The 21,571-nt window shown below is 40.8% G+C and overlaps 1 non-coding gene across 1 annotated transcript; it reads right to left on the bottom strand.

The window, feature by feature from the left end:
- Nucleotides 1-345: 345 nt before the first annotated feature.
- trnai-aau (transfer RNA isoleucine (anticodon AAU)) lies at nucleotides 346-419 on the bottom strand. Its single transcript has one exon. It is a non-coding gene; the product is annotated as a tRNA-Ile (tRNA).
- Nucleotides 420-21,571: the final 21,152 nt, after the last annotated feature.

The raw sequence follows: 21,571 nt of genomic DNA, 5'->3' as shown, positions 1-21,571 counted from the left end.
AAGTCTCTTCAGTTTTGTCATTTAAAGTGAAACTAGATGTATAACTGGAGCCTCACTTATGCAAATGGTGAGGCTCCAGTTCGACATCTAGTTTCACTTTATATGACAGAAGTACGTCAGACTGCGCCGGACTGGGGGATCACTTCCGGTTATTTTTACCATCTTAAACATTTGAAATCCTCCCCTAGGCAATTGTGACACTTCATCTTGGCTCCACCTAGGACACTCTTCAATCTTCCATCACTTCTCTCGCAACACTCTCGTCTGTCGGCAGTATGTGGCGTCTTTGCAAAACCACCGATCTCACCACAGTAACGGGTTTTGGCAAGAGCGGAGGAGACTGCCTGGCCCGAACGGGGATCGAACCCGCGACCTTGGCGTTATTAGCACCACGCTCTAACCAACTGAGCTAACAGGCCTCGTACCCGCTGTCTTCGCTGTGCTGCAAAAAATGGAATTCAGAGAAATTTCTTTTGTCCTTCTTTGAATAGAAAGCCCTGCGATTCAGTGTACGGGCTTTCTCGTGCTGTTTAATGGTTCTTGTATCCCAAATCCTACACTGGCCTGAAGTGCCCCCCCATTTCACAGCATTTTTCAGCTGATTTCAAATGTACCTAAAGGAGAAGCATTATTGAAGACCATCAATTACCAAGAGCTTTTGTCAAAGGTTTTGGTGGTCACTTTTAATGACCACAGAGAGCTATGACCTCGGATTTACATCTCATCCAAAAGACGGCGCCTTTTTACCTCACAGCGTCTCCGTCACTATACTGGGGCATTGGGACCCGCACAGACCTCAGGGTGAGTGCCCCACCGCTGGCTCCATTAACACCGCTTCCAGCTGTAAGCTTTGCTTTTCCCTGTAGGTCACCCTCATCCGGGTACTGACCTGGCTCACAGCTTCTAAGCTTCAGAGGGTTTTCAGTTGCGAGTTGAAACGGGATGCAAGTGATGGAGCCGCTCGCTGCAAAAGCCACTGCGTTGGCCGGGAATTGAACCCGGGCCTCCCGCGTGGCAGGCGAGAATTCTACCACTGAACCACCAATGCACGCTGTAAGGGTCTCCAAAAAAGACGCTTTTTTACCACTCTGTACTGGATGTTGGGTCCCAAGGGAACTTCTGGACGAGTGAGAATTTTCTGCTATCAAAATTTGGTTTCGGAGACTTTTGGCAGCCTACAGATGCAGCCATTCAAAATGCACGGGCGATACCGCATTATTTTGCGGTACGCTGTACGCAGTCTACCGCAAGCTACCGGTAAATACCGCGAGTTACCGTAAATTCTCCTATAATACGACAAGCAAAATAATAGTATCCGGAATTTCCGCAAGGTGGAGCTAATAAAGCTCAACCTCTCATGTTTGAGCTGTGGCCATCAAAGTCTTTAACGAAGATATTACTAATAGTATTAATAATGAATGACCTTGGACAAGCTGTAAGTGTAAGCTCAAAGTATTGCCCTGGTCAACATTCTTTTTTTCATCGACCGTCTTTGTAAAAGTAACACTACAGCATTTCGCAATCACGCATTTGTTTCCAATCATGCAAAGTACAGTAATTTTTGAGAATCGATTCACCATGCCTTTCACATGCTCATAAAAGAGATTGATTTAGGAACATAAACATATTACCGTATGAAAACTGTACTGTATACAGTATGTATATGTATATTTAATGTCTTAACTGTGCCCGTTTAAGTATTGAATATTCATATCTAATTTTACCACTGAAGGGAAATCTTAGTAGCTGAGCATAAAAAGAATAGGAGCATACTGCAACGCGTGTGAAGGCCATAAACGATATTAATTTTGGAACATAAACATACAGTATATGGCTGGTCTTGGTACTTTAAAGAAAACATACACGAAACATGGTTTCATTATGGCCAGAATCGGTCTTGAGATATTTTTAACTTGATTTACAGTATTTGAGAGGTATGTCTTAACACCGATACTACAGTGCTTAAGTACTGCTCACGTATATGTTTCTAGGTTTATATTATGCATTTCATACGGTCAAATTACTTTTGAGCAACTAATAAGAAGCGCGAAACGGTATGCGTTTTAGTTTCGTTTTTGTGCTGGGACCCGTGGATTGATTAGAGATATCAAGTACATACAAGTCATTTTTTAAATGTTGTAGTTCGTCTTGAAAAAATGTTACGAGTACATCATCTATCAACAATTACACAGGTTCTGTTTCCATATTGCGGATTTTGGTTACGTAATATTATTTTCTAGATTTCACGTTGTGAATATATGATTTGGGCAAACAGAGCCGCAAAGAAGTACATTATGGGTTGTTGTTGTTTTTTTTTGCAGTTTTATCTAGAACAAGCGATGCTTAAACCTTTGTCTGATTCTTGTGAAACTATCCACACGACAGTTACAGTACCTAGGAGTTGACTTCAGTGATGTCACTGATGGGATGTTTCTAAAAATCCATCCTCTGTAAAACGTCTTCTCTAGTTGTCCTGCATATGTTTTCGCTAATGAAGCTGTGTGTTCTGAGCCTGGATCTCTACATTTCTGTATGAACCAGCTTAGAGGGCTAAAGACAGCTTGTGTTTAAATTGAGTGTAAGGCAATTTATGCTTCTAAAGTCATGGTCAGCATTTATTATTGTACTGTGCTGTAAACTTGTTCTGTGCCTAGTCACATTATTTTATAGCGTTTTTATAGTGTTATCAAATCCGGTGGCGCTGTGTGTTAGTTTCCTGACTCCCATGTCACATGGTCTGTGATTGAAACCTGTGAAACCGGTTTAATTCGTCACAGCCAGCACTCCGGCAGAGAGGGGGTTGTACTCGTAAAGTAGAAGCAGGCGAGATTTCCAGCGAAAGACACCTCCCCCCCACCCTCATACGATTCAAATTGTATTACAGCATTGTAATTACACATTGTAATTGTATTACACATTGTACACATGCTTAAAAGAGAAGAGAGAAAACGCAAGCCTTCTTCAGGTGTGAGGGTCTTCTGCTCAGAATGAAACGCTAAAATGTAATGTAGGCTCTGAATGGGTTCAATTATGATTTGGGCTTGATTAAGGTCGCTGCCTTTCATCTAAAACCCTACTTGAATCCTTCTAAACTAAAAATCAGTGTTAGTGAGTTCGAAATAAAGAGGTACTGTATCCAGGTAACAGTGAAACGGGCGGACAGTCTGGGGAGATCGCCCGTTTTCCATGTAAATAGTTCCCTGGTTCCGCACCCCTTGGTGTTTCTCTCGCTCTCTCTCGGCAGTATTCACAAGTTTGCTCCACTCTTAGAAGTGAATTTAAATTTAACACGTTCTGTTTTGAGTCCAATACAATATATTGACCAATCCATTGTCCCCTCCTTAGATTCTGTTGCTAAATTAGTCAAGCTCTGTGGTAGTGGTAGTAGATGATAAAAATAATTATTCCACCTTCTTCATAAACATTTTTCAAATTCTTTAACTCAGTCACTTGCTGTGGTTACTTTGGTGAAGCTTTAACAAGCTCATTTTAACTTTATTTCCCGTGAACACTTGCAAGGTTCGAATAAAAAAACATATACTTGAACAAACAAGAGATTTATAACCAAGGCTGGACATACAGGACCCAAGGAAGCAGAATCATAGACTTCTTGTATACTGTATGTATTTTTTGATAACAGTTTCCCAATCAGTGTTTTCTGAGTAGTTTCTACTTAGCTTTCTCCCAAATTATTTTGGGATCTGTTCCTTTTCTAATGGATTTTCTTTTAATTTTATATAACTAAATATGAAAATGTATTTTTTCCATCCTCTCACAGGGGTTTCCTATTGCAAAACCAAACTTTTCCTTAAACTTGGCTCAAACCTTCCGCCTTCTCTTCATGACAGACATATTCCTTCTAAATTCTTTCTATTCATTTGCAAATTTTGGCTTTTTACACCTCTCCTCTGTTTTCCCTGAGTTTGGGCACTCATTCTCACTAGCTGTATGCTCATATCCTCCCTGCTCCCCATCCCCATTAAATACTCTGTCTTTTGTTCTTCCATGCTTTATGTATCTCAAAATACTTTACTTTCCCCTTCTCCCTCACAGAAGAAGGCTCTATAGCCAAAAATATTTTCTTTACATTTTAAAATCTTTTACCTATTCCTTTGCAGCTTACACAGATCCCTATTCAGACTTCTTCATTTTGATTGGAAGATTGAGCATGTGGGATATTGGAAAATGTTTCTTTGTGTATTAAGGGCCACAAGCTAAATGAAAAACAACATTTTGTTGTTGATTTGTTATGGGTTTCTTTGATTTGAAGTTACATTTTCTGCTAGACTGTAGTGAAACATTATACTTTATATATAGAAATATTACATCTGATAAAAAATCAACTGAAGTTACTGATGTTATAATTACCTCTGCACAGTGAAACCAAATGAACCAGAAAGTAAAATGGTATGAATAAAAACAACATCATGAAAACTTACACAAAATTGCTGAGAAACACACTAAAAAACAACGTTATTAATTAAAAAAAAACATTTTGTTGTAATTATTGTCGTATTGTAGAGAAAGTGTGGTTTCTGCTCCTTAAAGACAATCTCAGCTGCTCACTGAATCTTCAATGGGGAAAAAACAGAATGTCAGAGTGAAGACAATAACAAAGAGCATCATGTATCTAGACACCATTTCATTCAGGACAGTGCTCCAAAACACACAGCAACAATATCTCCTATTAAGTCCATAAATGTTTAATGTGAGAAGATGTTGTATTGTTCTGAATAAATTATTAGTTTATAATCAGCAATGTTGGACTGAAGCCTTTGGACATTTGCAAACAGTTGTTGTGGCAAAATGTAATTAAAAAATATTGCTATTAACTGGGCAGTATGTGACCGTAAGTCATTCAAGTCACTACTGTTATTTTATGTTTTTATCTATAATAATAATAATAATAATAATAATAATAATAATAATAATAATGATAATAATATATTATTATATTATATTAATAATATAAAGTACATTTAATGGTGACTTCTCAAAGCACTTCACAGAATGACATCAGAAAAAAATCTAAAATATAACAATATTGTATATCTGTTACAGAACGAGTTACTGTAAGTAAGGTTTTGAGTCTGGATTTGAAGGAGTTTAGGGAAAGTGACTCTCTGATATCCTTAGGGATAGAGTTCCAAAGCTTTGGGGCATAACAGGAGAAGGCCCTGTCACCCATAGAGTGTAGACAAGCTTTTGGAAGAGATAGGAGACCAGAATTAGAATAACAAAGGTTGTGAGGTGGGGACGATAGTAGCTCAGACAGGTACCGAGGTGCCAAACCATGCAGAGCCCCTTAGGTGAGTATGAGGATTTTGAATTTGTTACAAAACCTGACAGAAAGAAAGTTCAGTGTCTCTAAGATAGCAAAAAAGTAAGATATCATGGTTAACAGTGTCAAAAGTTCACAAAAAAAAGACGAATTAGGATAGAAAGATAAGGAGAGAAAGAGAAGTGAATAATAAGCCATTAGAAGATCGTAGGTGACTTTGACCAGGGCAGTGAAGTGGTCGGAAACTACGCTGGATAGGTTTGAAAATGATATTTCCAAAGAGATTGCTATTTAAATAAATAGTAACGGCATGTTCTAAAAAAGAAATAGTAGCAGTTTTGAAGGTCATTGGTACCACATCAATGCTCAATGATTAATTAATTATATTGAGGACAATGGGGCAGAGTGAATTGAAACAGGATTGATATAAAGTGGTGGGAATGGGATCTAATATGCAGGTGGCGGATTTCATATGTGAAATCAAATCAAGTAGAGAGAAGATGGGGAGAAGGTAACCTGTAAAGTTGGGTGTGCGGTGGAGGTAATATACGTTGTAGAGAGAATGTGATGCCAAATGTTGTTTATCTTGGAGCTAAAGAACTCTACCATGAATTACCATGAATGGGGGTTTAAGAGTCCACTTTCTACTTATGGGCCAGTGGCTATTCTGGGTGATGTTGTCCCACCTTTCAGCTATTTCTGTGGTGTCACGTAGAACAGCAGGTATCCTATTCTAAAATTCTCTAAAGCCAGGTCAGGAGACCAAGGGAATGTGGCCAGGCCAAAGCCAGACATCTACAAAACCTAAAATAACATTATCTTCTAATTACTATTTTTATGCAATTATTAACAATTATGAATACTGTGTTTAATTAAAAACGAGAAACAATCTGTTAGTGTTAATGTAGAGTATGACTTGTGCAGAATAACACTCATGGGTTAATATACATTGATATTTTACAACAAAATTAAAGATTTACTATATATCACAAACATAGTACCCACACTACGCAGTTTTGTGCTGTGCTGTGAATTTGAAACAATAAAAGGGTGTTGGGTGTTACCTTTCAATGTACTGCGTCATGTTCTTTATGACACCCTGCAAAACACCTTTAGTGTTCTTAATGGCTGCATATATTCCCATTTGCAGCTGATATCCTCTTATTATTTAAGAATACCTGTTACGCATTCCACTCGCGTCTCTGTTCCTTCCTGCATTCCCACGCGCACACCCTGTAACAAATGCTCACGCTGCAAGTAACACGCCAATCACCGTTCTCTCCCGTCCCTATTTTACTTCTCCTTTTTCCTCATTTCCCCGCTCACTATTGCGGATTCTCCTCGGGCTCCCTAGCGCGTGGTTTTCTCTAGCTTTTCTCCAGTTCCTGATCTCCTTGTTTGCTTCTCGTGTTCGATTTCGCCTAGTGTTTTGGATTGTTGCTTTCTCCTTGTACTTCCGTGTTCCGACCTCCTCTCCTGCTTCCTGGTTTTCGTTTTTGCCTAGCGATTTTGGCTAAGTGTTTTTCTGTCTCCTGAGTCCTGCACAGGATCCCTTGACCAGATCAGCCCCATTCTGACAATACCTCCCAGTCATGACCTGTTTTACTGACATTTTAAAAAGTTCAACCTATTGTCCGGTTACAACAGTTACAAGATCAACTGGACTAAATCAGCTCTACCTCCCATACAGATGTATGCAAAATTACATACTGTTTTGATTTTCTAAGTGAAAAGAATTTAACACAACCTCTGCAGCAAACACATTTAAACCTGACATTTCTGCAAATTTGAATGCACAGCTACTATTTATCTGCTGAATTTAGCAGACTGGAAAAAAATAAAACAGTAAATGTGGCTCGGTCAGTACTTAGTAACACCCCCCTTGACAAAAATCACAGCCCTCAAACGTTACTTGTACCCAGCTAACAGTCTTTCTATTCTTGCTTTGAATTTTTTCTCCCCCTCTTCTTTGCAGATCCCTTTTAGCCCAGAAATATTATTAGGTCATCTTGCATGCACTGCATGTTTGAGATCTATCCACAGATTTTCAATAATATTCAAGTCTTAATATTTAAAACCTTAAACTTTAATTTCTTGAAGCAGTTCATGATTGATTTTGAGATATGTTTTGGATCATTGTCTTGTTGTAATATCCAAGCTCTTTTCAGCTTCAGTTTCTTCACTCACTTGAGGGACATTAGCTTCCAGGATTTGTTGATACTTAATAGAATCTATTCTTCCCTCTACCCACACAATATTTCCTGCACCACTGGCTGCTACACAACCCCAAAGCATAAAAGATCCACCCCCATGCTTAACAGTTGGTAAGGTGCTCTTTTCTTCAAATGCTTCTCCTTTTTGTCTCCAAACATACCTTTGGTGATTGTGGCCGAAGAGTTCAGTTTTTACTTCATCAGACCACAGCACTTGGTTCCCAAACGCCTCTGGCTTATCTAAGTGTTGTGTTGCATGCTTCAGACATTGACTTTTGTGATGAGATGGCAGGTGTAAGACAACACCCTGAGAGGTTTGAAGAGTCAGAGAATTTATTAAGCCATGGAATTGTCATCACCTGACTTAGATTAAGGCCTAACAAGTCAATTAAGTTCTGAGACTTAACTAATGGATCAACTGGAAGGGTCCCCAAACTTACAGTATGCACATGCCACATTTACTGTTTTATTTTTATCAATCTGTTAAATTCACTGTGCATTAAAATTTGCAGAAATATGTCAAGTTTAAGTTTGTTCGCTGCAAAGGTTGTGTTAACTTCTTTTCACTTAGAAAATCAACAAAACATGTAATCTGGCCAGGGGTGCCCAGTTTTGCATATAACTGTAAATACCACATGTGAAGATATAGTTCTACCTGCAAACATACCATTATTTAGACAATTTAAATACCTTGGTGTAGAAATTACCCCAGCTTGGATGCTGTGGAATCCTTTGAGAAGTCAATTTGAATAGATGGTCAAAACTAATTAAAATGAGTACTCTCACATATCAAGTTCCATAGCTAAATGCATCCCCTCCCCATCTCAGTGGTTTCTGGATTAAATTTACAGTCTCTGGTCACTAAGTACGTAAGTGAAGGGGAAAGTGGCCATGATCTAAGTCTCTTATGCTTCAACATGGGAGAGTTATTCTTACCACATTTCAACTATATTTCTGCTAATTTGTGTTGAGTCCAGTCACAGTGTGGTTAGATAATGGAGCTTCTATTTCTCAGTGACAAATGGAGGAATGGAAATTGTTAGGAATAACTGCCCGTGTACTTTCTAGGGTCTCCAATCATGTCTTAATATACAAACTTCTTTTTCCTTCTCTGTTTTCGTATTCATTCTGCACTGTATGCAGACAAGGTAACCTAGGACAGTGAGCTGCCTGTTCACAGTGTAAGATACTATGAGAGTTCCTAGACCTGCAATGGTCAGATATGTGAAGATGCATCTTTTAATAAGTATTTATTAGGATTTCTAAAACACTAAAAAAAACTTTCCACAGCTCCATGCTACCCTTTATAAAGCACATACTAATGAGACCCATGTGAAAATTGTTACACCAGGCTCGTGGGTGGAAACATGGGCATGACGAAGTAATTGTTGAGTCCAACAAGCGATGAAGATCATGGAGTTTATGGGGTGAGTGTATTATAATAATACAAAAATGTGAAGCAGAAAGAAGAATGGCAGACAGCTGAGATGTGCAGGGGAAGCAGTAGGGTCTGGGATGGAGCCAGGAGGGGATGATGAGTAATTACAGCTGAAAGGGTTTGCAAACTGGAACTGGGAAGCTGCGGACAGGGACAAAATTGTAAGACAAATCCTGAAACACAGAACAAATACACACTCCAGTTAGAGACTCAATGTCAGAGCCCTGAGGAATGGTTCTACAGGGCTTAAATAGTGTGTGAGGTTCCTAATGAGGTTGATAAGTCTGACCTGATCTTGTTAGGGATGGCCCTGATGAGCTCCTGCCATGTGTGGAATGGGCCGTGGTGATTGATGGTGCTGATGTAGGGGCACTGGAGGATCACATAAATATCCACAAACTCTTCATCAATAATCTTACACATACACAGAGAGACTATTCACTGATCAGAGAGAGCATTTAGTGACCTCTAGTGGACACTTTTATGTTATCACAGTCCCTCTCCAGGCCGAGCTGCTGCATAATACAGCAATTTTATCTTCTTGTTGTAATGAATGAATGACTCATTTGTTCCTTTTACTTTGAACAGAAACGTGCAGAGATGGTGCTGCTAGTATTTGGAAGGGGGCAGAATTATGTTGGAAAGTGACACTATATTCTGTGAAAGTGCGCAGGTCTCTTCAGTACAGCCTATATTATTTTTTTTCCAGATAAGCTAAAATGGCAAAAATTACATTATTGTGAGAGTTCAGAGTTACCCAAAAGACTTTATAGCAGGATGCCTCATTCGCTACACAACATCTCTCACAGGCAGTGTTCAATCATGCTGATCACAAGAAGTGGATTTTCATCCAAGGGAGCTGTTTCATATTTTTTGAATCATGCATTTTGGATGGCAATTAATTAATTACAGATGGTAACAGATTAATTAACAAGTAATAGGTTTATTCCATGCTGAAAAGTGAAGAAAGAAAACACAATGTTTTGGCCATGGAGCCTTCTTCAGGAGTGTGTACCCACCTGAACTACTACAAATTAATTAAGCCATTTTTAACAGCTCCTGGTATTTTCTTTTGTAGAAACAAAAGAAAACAGTAACAGCTACCAAACCTTATTAATTAACATTAACATTAATTAACATTAACCTATGAATTGGCTTCATTACTCTGCTCTCCTCCTCACTGATAGCTGATGTGTAATGAGAGTTCTGGCGTACTATGGCTGCCGTCGCATCATCCAGGTGGATGTTGCACATTGGTGGTGGTGGTGGAGGGAAGTCCCCATTACCTGTAAAGCTCTTTGAGTGGAGTGTCCAGAAAAGCGCTATATAAGTGTAAGAAATTATTATTATTATTACTAATCCCCAAAAAATGTACTGGTTTAAATCTCATTCAATTATCTGTTAAGATTTGAATACAGGGAGTACTTTCCACATCTGTGTCACTGCTCCAAACACTTTAAGACTCACAGTGTGGATCAGTCACTGTCCAGCCCTTTCAGAGTCACTGACACACACAGGACAATGATGCCACTGATTCTACTGTTGGGCACACTGGGCCTCTTTGCTTAAGGTGGGGATTGCAAATATTTGTAAAAAACAAATGTATCTGTAATTTTTCTCACATGCATTTTTGTTATAATCAATTGTAAAAGATTTATTATTTGGTTTTATTTCAGCTCTAGAGTCGAGAGGGCAGACTGTTCAGTCTCCTGCAGCTCAGCTGGTTCTCCCAGGAGACTCTATTAACTATACATTCAGCATCTCAACCCTACCCTGGCCAGGCCCCATAGCGCCTGGTTTATTTCACATCAAACAATTAGTCTGGGATTCGTAATGGAATGAAAGTCGTACAATTAGCATATTTACCTTCATTTAGTTTCTGTCTGGACAGCCCTTGTGTGGCTCCAAACTGTCACACTCCCACTACTTAAGAAGCTCTTGCAGTATCCTGAAGGGGGTGCTCATTGGAATCTTACAGGTCTTCCATTTCCTCACGGACCGTCTGCGTTATCCTCCCTTCCCTCCTCACCAGCTCGATCAGTCTAATCCCCCAGCCTGTCCCCCTTACACAGTGGAACTGAACACAGCTAGAAATTGTACATTCTGTTAAAATACCCTGTAATAAACATGTACATTACTTTTATATTATTTCCATCCATTTTCTAACTGCTTATTTCAATTTGGGGTTGTTGGTAAGCATTGGTCGCAAGGATGGATACACCAGTATTGGTGACCAGTCCATTGCAGAGCAGACAAAAACTCAGACACAGCTATCCCAGGGCACACACAGACATAAACACACATACTAACGCCAGGACCATTTTTCCCAGAATCCAGTTAACCTTTTGGACTGTAGGAGGAAACCAGAGTACTTGATGGAAGCTTTACACAGATAGTACCCCAGTTCCAGAATTGAACCCAGGTTCCCAGTGCTAATGACTGCACCACCTTTCTGCCCATGTAATATTGCCTGTTGCAATAAACTGTAAATATAAGTTACTAAACTGAAAACAATTTGAAGATGGAATATTTATATATAATCCTAAATACTGTAATTAAAAAAGTCTTATAAGAAAAGTGAAAGTAGCTTTTTGGATTTTAAAATGTCAAATGTGTTATCTTAAAATGCATTTTGTAAAGTGCAATAATTAATTCCATTACCAAAGAGCACAGAAGTAATGAAAATCTAAGTACCTGTTCAGGCTGTAGACTTACTTTCTAAATGATTTGTGGAACTTGACCTTGCAAAGGTTAGAATGATCAGATGAAGCAGAAACCTGGAAACAGTCCAGCTCTGGATGTTTCTTGTTCCGGTCTATTTATCTTCAGCTTTGAGCTAAAAGCAAAACAGGCTGCAGTTAATAATGTTGACCACAAGAGAGATACTGATAACCTCAATCAAGGAAAAATTAACAGAGTGAGAAACAAGTGAATAACCTGTCTGTAAAGAAAACTGAGGAGGCCAGGGATGGTAGGGGCAGCAATTCTGCCACCCTGCCTAGGGACCGAGGGAGTTCGTTAGTCAGGGGCAGGAGAGTTCCCCCTCAAGATTATTCTCTCAGGCAGGATCTCTGACCGAGTCAGAAAGGTTCTGGCCACGGAGCCCTGATCAAGATACCCTGGTGTATCAATCCAGGCTCTGTTCTTCTGTCCCACTCATGTACCTGGTCCATTTCATGGGGAAGATAGCAAAGTTAACCTCAATTCATGTAGGAAGCTAGCAAAAGACTTAGAATTGATTGATCCAATGTACCTGGTAGTAATGACAAGACTTATACTGAGGAGCTGAAGTATTACACTCCAGTTTAAGCTGAAGCTACAGAACAGGAGAAAGTTATGTCACTAAGGAAAACTACCAGCTGAGCAGTACGCAAGTGGATTTCAAGGCAGGGACCAAACATTCATAACAGCTTTGTTGGGTTATGGTTAGTTATGATAAAGGAATGTTCAATCTTTATTGATCAGATATTGGCTGTTGTTGCTGCCCACAAGGCTAAGCGGGAGAGCCCCAAGTCTCCGCATGAGTTTTACATTCTCTCAGAAGGTAGAAAGGCCTGAAACACAAGCACAAAAGCTCAACATTTTCATTGCAGGATAATCTTCCTTACAGAGTATTGTCTGCACCACTTATCGTTCACAAAGACACAAATACCACCACCTCTGCTTTTCCCAAATGTTTCAATTCTATCTGAGCAAACATGGTAAAACCCCTCAATTTCCACAAGAGAGTGGGGGAAATCTAGTTGAAGCCAGGTCTCAGTAAAGATCATTGTACAAGACTCATGGTATTCGAAGCACGCTCTGGTATTGATCCGAAGCTCATCCATCTTGTTCCTTCGGGATTGTTGACTGTGTTGGTCCCTTGCCCAAGACTAAGTCAGGAAATCAGTTTCTCCTTACCATTATGTGTGCTGCTACACGATTCCCTGAGGCCATTCCACTCCACAAAATTACAGCTCCTGTCGCTGTCAAAGCGCTGGTGAAATTTCTTTCTACCTTTGGTCTGCCTAAAGTCGTACAATCTGACCAAGGCACAGATTTTCTTTCGAAGCTTTTTACCCAAGAGTTAAAGTCTCTATCAATAGCGCACAGAGTATCTAGTGCTTATCATCCTGAAAGTCAGGGCGCACTTGAATGTTTTCACCAAACGCTGAAATCGATGCTACGGAAGTACTGCTTAGATACAGGTAGAGATTGGGATGAAGGTGTTTTGCTTGTTTTATTTGCTGTGTGTGAAACCGTACAGGAGTCTCTAGGTTTCAGCCCTAAAAGTCCTAAAAGAGAGAATTCTGGCAATTGACATGAGTCCTAAAACTAATGTGTTAGATTATGTTAGTAAATTCCGAAAGTGTCTGCATAATGCCTGCTCTCTCGCTAAAGAATCACTGTCAATTGCACAGAAAGGCATGAAACGTCACCATGACAAGAAAGCTGTCTCTCGCTCTTCTCATCCTGGCGATAAGGTTTTGTTTTTTTTGGTCCATATATTGTCGTAGAAAAGCTGAGAGAAAAACTATGTCACACTCTGCCACATTAACATGTTGAAATCCTGTCATTCCAGAGACAACCCACAGGTAAACTCTACAGATGAGATTGCTGGACCCACTGTCTCTTTTGTTGCTTCCACCTGTAGGGTTACAGGCTCTGCTAGTGTTAATGGTGATGATGAGGATGGTTGGGTGCTGTGCACCACTCCTCAGCAGTGCGCTAGGTTGCCAAATTCTGAAATATTACAGAATTTGCCATCATATCTTACTTCTTTGTCTGAACATCAAAGAGAGGATATTGTAAACCTAATTCAAGACTTTTCATCTCTTTTTGGTGACATTCCTACCCATACTACAGTCCTACAGCATGACATAGATGTTAATGGTGCTATTCCTATCAAACAACATGCATACCGTGTTCATACCAACACAAGATCGCTTATGAAAAAAGAAGTAAATTATCTTGTAGAAAACGGCTTAGCCAAACAGAGCTGTAGTCCATGGAGTTCCCTGTGTCTGCTAGTGCCCAAACCCGATAGAACCTTTCGGTTTTGTACAGATTACCGTAAGGTAAATGCAGTTACAGTACCAAACTTATTTCCATTACCGCGCATGGAAGACTGTATAGATAATCTAGGTTCTGCACGTTTTGTTAGCAAGTTAGATCTATTGAAGGGTTATTGGCAGATACCACTAGTCCCGTGTGCCTCAGATATGTCTGCATTCGTGACCCCTGATAACTTCCTTGTCACGGATATCGGAAAGGACGAAGCGTAGAGAGGCAGGAGAGTGAAAAGACCCTATGCGTAGCGACGAGACGGGGGTTAGCCCAGGCTCAGCTGTTCAGGAAATGCCGTAAAGAAACCTATGCCCTCAAGTAGCGGACGTGGGGCTACCTGGTGCTAGGCGGGTTTCAGGACATCCGAATGTCAATCCTGAGCCAGTAGCAGACCAGAAGCAGGAAATAAATAGGCTACACAACAAGACACACCAGAAAGACAAGAATAATCACAGGGAACTAGGAACAGGAGGAAAGTAGACCGCCCTCTAGGTGTACTGGGCGTGACATTCCTAAAGTATACTGTTATGGCCTTCAGGTGACGAAACACCCCTGCCACATTTCAAAGGCTCGTCATTTTGATTTTATCAGATGTATCCAATTGCAATGCATATTTAGATGATCTAGTAGTTTATTCATCAGATTGGTTGGAACATATGACACTTCTTAAAACGGTGTTTGAGCATCTCGAAAAGGCATCACTGACGTTCAATTTGGCAAAATGTGACTTTGGCAAAGCCACTGTCACATACTTGGGTAAAGAGGTCGGACAGGGTCTGTCAGGAAACCAATTGGTAGAATAGGAGGATCCTTATGTGTAACTGTGAATCTCACAGAATGCAGAGTAGCACAGGGACAATCCAAAAAACATAATCCAGGGGCTTGTTCAAATAGGGAGGCAAATTGTCTGGAAACAAGGGAAATCCAAAAAGACAATCCAAAAACAAAATCCTAAAGGTGTGGTCAAAAGGCAGGAGCAAAGATTAGGTACCAGGAGATCAGTCAAAAGGTTTAGAAATGCACACAACAGAATTCCACTGGAGGCTTCTCAATAGTGAGCAAAGGTTGGTGTGTGAGGGAACTTTAAATACTGAAAGGAAAGGGATGTCCTTGGATAATTGGTTCAGGAGTGAGAATTTGTGGAATCTGGTGCATGTGGGAATGTGATGGGTTCAATTAGGAATGAGATTGTGAAACAGTGGGTTTGGGAATGCAACTCCGTTTGCGAGGGAGAGTGTGGGGTGAGACAGGAATGGAACGGCGTTTGCGAGGGAGAGTGTGGGGCGTGACAGGGTCAAGTTCACCCTGTGGAGGCCAAAATTTCAGCCATTGCTGAGTTTCCTATTCCTACCACCAGGCGTGAGTTGTGTAGATTTTTAGGAATGGCCGGTTACTATCGCAGTTTTTGTAAAAACTTTTCTACTGTTGTTCACCCCCTCACTAATTTCCTCAGTCCATCTAAATCCTTTACATGGTCTGATGAATGCCAACATGCCTTTGAGAGCGTGAAAGCTCTTCTTTGTAATGCTCCTGATCTTGCTGCGCCAGACTTTGCCATTTAAATTAGAGGTAGATGCGAGTGCTGTGGGAGCTTGCGCAGTGTTACTCCAAGAGGATGAGAACGGCATTGACCATTTAGTTTGTTATTTTTCCCGTAAATTTAATAAACACCAAGTAAATTATTCAACAATGGAAAAGGAAGCTTTGGCCTTATTACTTGCGTTACAACACTTCGAAGTTTATGTTGGGTCCAGTGGTTTGCCTGTGGTGGTATATACGGACCACAACCCGTTGGTTTTCCTTTCTCGTATGTACAATCAGAATCAGCGCCTCATGCGTTGGTCTTCGATTGTACAAATTTACAATTTAGACATTAGGCACAAGAGAAGGGCAGAAAATGTGTTGGCTGATGCCTTTTCTAGAGTTTCAAGATTTGTTTTCTTTGTGTTTTCTATTTGTTTACAAACATTAGATGTTTGTTTTAATGGGTGGGGGTGTTATGTCCCAGTGTGTGGTCCATGTGTGTTTTGTTGCTGTTCCACACTTCCTGACCTTGATTTTTCTAATTCCCCCATTGGCCCGTCATTACATCATTGTTTCTGTGTGACATCATCATCAATCAGCTTCTAAGCCAATCAGAAAGCAGATTATCCAGTATATAACTTGGAGGTCCCCTTAATGAAGGGGCCTTTCGTTTGACTTTGGTCCTGCTCGGCTCAGCTTAGGTTTCGTTTCGCATTTGGGTTTTGCATCGGCTTCGTTTCGCTTTGTGTGTGTGGGTTTTCGTATACCTTCAGCTATGTTGTTTTGTTGGTTTGTGTTCGTCTCTTTGTATTTTTGTTTGTTTGTTTATACTTGTTTAGCCATTACCTTGCCCAGACGTATCGTATCAACCTCTGTGTTCTTTTGTACCTTGTTACTTGTGTCTACTCTCGTTTGTATTCGTAGTTCCCTTGTGTATTTGTGTGAACTTTAGTTTATAGGGTTAGTTTAGGGTGTCGGGTACATTCTGCACACGTAGTTGATTTTTGTATTAGTCACACTATTTTAGTACAGGTGAGTGTCTTGTATGGTTTTGGGTAGTCAGTGAAGGTTAGCTAGGGTGTTTGAAGATGCCAAAGACCGTGTGTTTTGGGTTTTCTTTTGTAGTTAGGTTAGCTTCCCTCACTTTCTTAGCCAGTTCCATTTTGTTGTTTTCTTTTCTTTGGCACCACTCTAGTTCCTTACCCTGTGTGTTATTGTGTCCTATTACGTACCAGTCACTTATTCACCTTAAAATAATCACTTTTGCACCAACCCTTGTTGTCACGCTTCCTAAGTCCCTCACAAGAACCCACCTGCATCCTAAAACTATCCTAAATGTTACACACCTTTACCCCTAGATACTTGGGGTTGTAAGAATGAACAATGTACAACAGGCAGCACTTTCAAGATACCATTTCTCCGACAAGACTATGGCAAGAACAAGTGGCAGAGTATAGGTAGAATTATTTCTTTTGGTTGGCAGAAAGAAGTACTTGCCCATCAAGCTTGCTCCTGTAATCTTGGAACAGGCAGCTCTTGGATATGGGAAGAGTGATCTTGTTGACATCTTGTTTTCTAAATTATGTTTTAGAATCTGACTGTTATACCTTGTAATGTTGTCGCAGAGACTTCAACAGTTCTGACTAAGATTAATTACTGGAAATCTTGGACAACTACAGCTGCCGAAGAATGCTAAATGCACACAACATTGAACAAATTATGCAAGAACTGCCTCACAAAACCCTTATCCATGAGCCTGCTTATGGGAAAGTGTACTCGTTCCCCTCAGCAAAGCCCTTGAGGAAATTGAAACTGTGTATGAAAACTTGCAGCCGACAGCAAGGAAAAGCATACAGTCACTGAAGTTTCCACACACAATGAATGCACAGGAAAAGGAAATATTAAAGCATATTACAACATACCTGCTAAGGTGTGATGAAAGGAAACAGTCTCTGTTCCTGAGGTTCTCCACAGACTCAGATCTCTTTCTTGGCAAGACTGTAACTGTTGACTTCATGGTGTAGCGGCGAGGCTTATTAAAGTACAGGAATTAAGTTTTCTGCTCCCTTGCCAGTCCCTCTCTCCTTCATCTCAGTGGTGCTTGATACAGAGAGGCCATTCCATTTGGTTCACAATGAAGCTGAGACACATCAACCACCCTAACAAATGGTCATCTCTGGCGCCTCAAAGTCTGGGAGATTCTGGGAGAGTCTTATTCAAAGTTGGTTTACAACTGTAAGGTCAGAGTGCATTGTTACTCATCATCAGCCAATCAGGAACTGGTAGGGCAGGTTAACCCCACATGGGTCTCTGATGCCCATGAAACTTTCAACCAATGAACGACTGGAGTTCCTCCAGGTAAAACAGGCAACACAGAGCCCCTGGGCCCTGCTGGACATCTCTCGACTGCAAGCCTCCTGGACATTGCTCAGGCTCCTCAGAGCCCCTCCTGGACATTCTAAGACTCAGCCCGGACCACCACGTAACGGCCAGTGTGTCAGAGTGCCAGGACTTTCCTTTGTTCTATGAGTTGAGAAAGGAGGTTGCCAGCGCGTAACCAAAGGATCCACCCAAGGTTAGCGTCAGCAGCAAGCCTTGTGAACAGGTCAGAACTGTGACAGCTGAATCAGTATTCAGAACTAGCGCTTCATCAGGAACAAACCGGTCTTCTTCCTGACCTGCTGGGACCCACAGTCACTTTTCTCCTGTGTACAAACTTTGCTAGTTTCAGCCAACTCTAACTAGCTGGTCTTCAGAGAGCATCAGCAGCGCATCACAGCCGGAATCTCTCCCACCATGTCACACGCCGCAGCAGCACTGCCTGGCACAGAACCAGAGAGCGCCGATTGGACAGCAAGAAGCCTGCCACTGCTTCTTTGTCCGCCGGAGATCTGAATCCACACAGCTTGGATGAGTATTCAACATTCTGCATTACAGCTCGAGAATACAATTGTTACCTCAACCCCAGTTGATATCAATTTAATTCCTATGAGTGATGTACTTGCTTTTGGGTATCTAGTGTAGAAGTTGCAATCCAAGTTCATTTACGAAACGGTCTAAATGAATAATATTCTGAACGTATGTCCCTATTGGTATTTGTAACTCTGACTGAATATATGCCTTTTGTAATCTGCTAGCCCTTACGATAAGATCTGTTATGTTTATATGCACATGTTATGTATTAATAAATGTATTCCCGTGTATTAGTATCCGTGTGTGTGCGTTGTCTGAGTTATCCCGCAAGGTTGTGAAGCGGCAATGCTTGTTAATAAGACAGAATTAAGCATTGCTGTGCTTTCCTGAATGAGGCCCCATCTCTCTTTTCATCTCTGTGGTGAAGCCACAGAGAAGCTATTCATGCAGGCTGAATTAAGGTGTTTTCTTTTGATAAGAAACAGCTCCCAATTGGGGATGCACTTAGCTAAGCCTGGCTATCATGGTCAATGGTCATCCCTGGCGCCTATTTGTCTAGGGAGTGCCAGATGGACATCTGGACTGCATTCCTAAGTGTCGTGAGTAAGTGACTTATCTCTCACCTTGATCAACCAATCAGGGACTGGCAGGGCGTGGTAACACTATGTGGGTCTCCTATGCACACCAAACTCTCAACCAATCAGCACACATCTGTGTCTTGGTCAAAAAGGTAGCGCAAGCTCAGGTCGGGGCTCTCCTTGGCCATTTTCACGCACCCTCAGAAACAATCTCATGACAACCGGTGTTGTCTGCACTGGGACTTGGACTTTGTTCTAAGCGCGAGGCCAAGGATCCCGTACGTACTCAGAATTCTGACACAACCAATGTGAATGCTCCTCTTGATCAATGACAGCCTACAGTTGGACCCTTGTCGACAACCTGAATAGCTTATTCAGAAGCAGCGCTGGACCGGGAACGAACCAGTTTCTTCCCGTGCAAAAGAGTGACTTGCGAGGACCCGCAGTCACACTCTGTGCATAGAGACTTTCTACTAGTCAGCCGAACTGCTGGTAGACCCCTCTGGAGCAACGACTGCCCTGCTCGCTGCAGTTAGATTCCTCCTCCCATCCTACTCCGAGCTGCACCTCGATTGGTTGGCTGGTAGCCAGAGGACGCCGGGACAACGCCTATTGGACAACCACTGGAACAGAGGTTGCAACAGAACCTGTCAGCTGGTTTGGTGTTTGTGCCGGGAAATCCAAATCCATACAGTGGATAAGTAAACCCCATGTTCTACCTTGTGTCTCAAGAATTTAATTATTACCTTAACAAGTTGTTATCAATTTAATTCATGAGTAATGTATTTACCTCTGAGTCTAGTGTAACAGTGGGTAATAACACTGATTAGCGATTTAGTATAGCCAAACTATATATTGAAATATATTCTCTGTTGTGTATCTCTTTGAGATTATATACCTTGTATATTGATAACCGTTACAGTAAGGTCTGCCGCCTGTATCCAGGCAGACTGATATATGTTTGGTGCACAATTTATGTTTAATAAATGTATTTTTGTGTATTGAATCCATGTGTGTGCGTTGTTGTTCTGACGATTGATTTTCTAAAAGCCATAACGAACTACCGCGTGATTACTGCTACAATTAATCTCAGCAAAATCACGAAACCTGTACGGTCTAGAACCAGACAATATAAGACCAAACATGAGGTCGTGAATGCCTTCAGGGGCCACACAAATGAATTGGATACTAATCCAATAAACAGTAAGCCCTGAAGAGGTGCAGGTAGTTTAGGTTGCTTTTAATAGAACAAACCTCCAAACCACCCTGGTAGGTACCAAACACAGTGTTGTGGTTCATCAGGGGGGCGGGGAACACTGCTGCTGGGTAGCTGGATCATGACTGGCAAGGTGTACTCTGGATGTTATACTCTCACATCAAGATGTACTCTGGGTAGCATGAATGAGTCAAAGGTAGCATGTCAAAGAAAGGAAGTGACTTTTTCTCAAATAGCTGCCTACTACAGAGGTATCAGGTATTAACAGTGAACTTCCTGATGTGTAAAGCCAAGACTGAGATAATGTCTCCTACCTTGCTTATACACACTCCAGATGTTATTTATCATGTTTGTTTCCAAAGCTGGTTCCTGTATGAATTCTCGAGGAGTAATGTGGAGATTTAAGGTTAATGTTCTAATGATACAAGGGACATCACTTAATCCTGTTTTGGTTTGAAGACAACAACGTCTAAGGACCTCGTGACCTTCAAAAGAGAGCACCAATTGGACAGCAACAAGCCTGCCACTGCTTCTTTGTCCGTGGAAGATCTGAATCCAAACAGATTGGATGAGTATTCAACATTCTGCATTACAGCTCGAGAATTCAATTGTTACCTCAACCCCAGTTGATATCAATTTAATTCCTATGAGTGATGTACTTGCTTTTGAGTATACAGTGTAAAAGTTTTAATCCAAGTTCATTTACGAAACGGTCTAAATGAATGATATACTGAACGTATGTCCCTCTTGGTATTTGTAACTCTTCTTGACTGGATATATGCCTTTTGTAATCTGCTAGCCCTCACGATAAGATCTGTTATGTTTATATGCACATTTTATGTATTAATAAATGTTTTCCCATGTATTAGTAGCAGTCTGTGTGCGTTATCTGAGTTATTCAGCAAGGTTGATTCTAATACCATCAAAAGAATCATTTTGTGACTTACTGCTACAATTAATAATTGTCCCAGTAAATTCACAAAACCCTTACATTTACTGGTGCCTCGTGAGAGGATGCCTACAACGGATATGCAAGGATTTGAGAGAAGACCTATGGCACATACATGTGGTTGTTATTTGAGAGTGTCTATTCATTATGATAGCTATCCTGACTTCAGGTGTGAAATTAACTAAATTTTGGAAAGTAATATTTCAGTGTTTGACTAGTTTGGCTATTTGGGGATTTTGGGATTTTGTCAGATTCTTTTTTTTATGAAACATCATGATTGCAGATGAGTTCCAATTCAATGAGTTCAAATACCTTGCGATTAGTGAATATAATCTGTGCTCTATTTTCATTGCATTTGGTGAAAGGAAATGAGAGAGGTGAGGTAATGTTATTGTCAAACATTTCATATAATG

Source organism: Atractosteus spatula, unplaced genomic scaffold, assembly GCF_055471065.1.
Source record: "Atractosteus spatula isolate fAtrSpa1 unplaced genomic scaffold, fAtrSpa1.hap1 Scaffold_223, whole genome shotgun sequence".
Classification (NCBI taxonomy): Eukaryota; Metazoa; Chordata; class Actinopteri; order Semionotiformes; family Lepisosteidae; genus Atractosteus; species Atractosteus spatula.
This window is presented reverse-complemented; position numbering and strand designations above follow the sequence as displayed.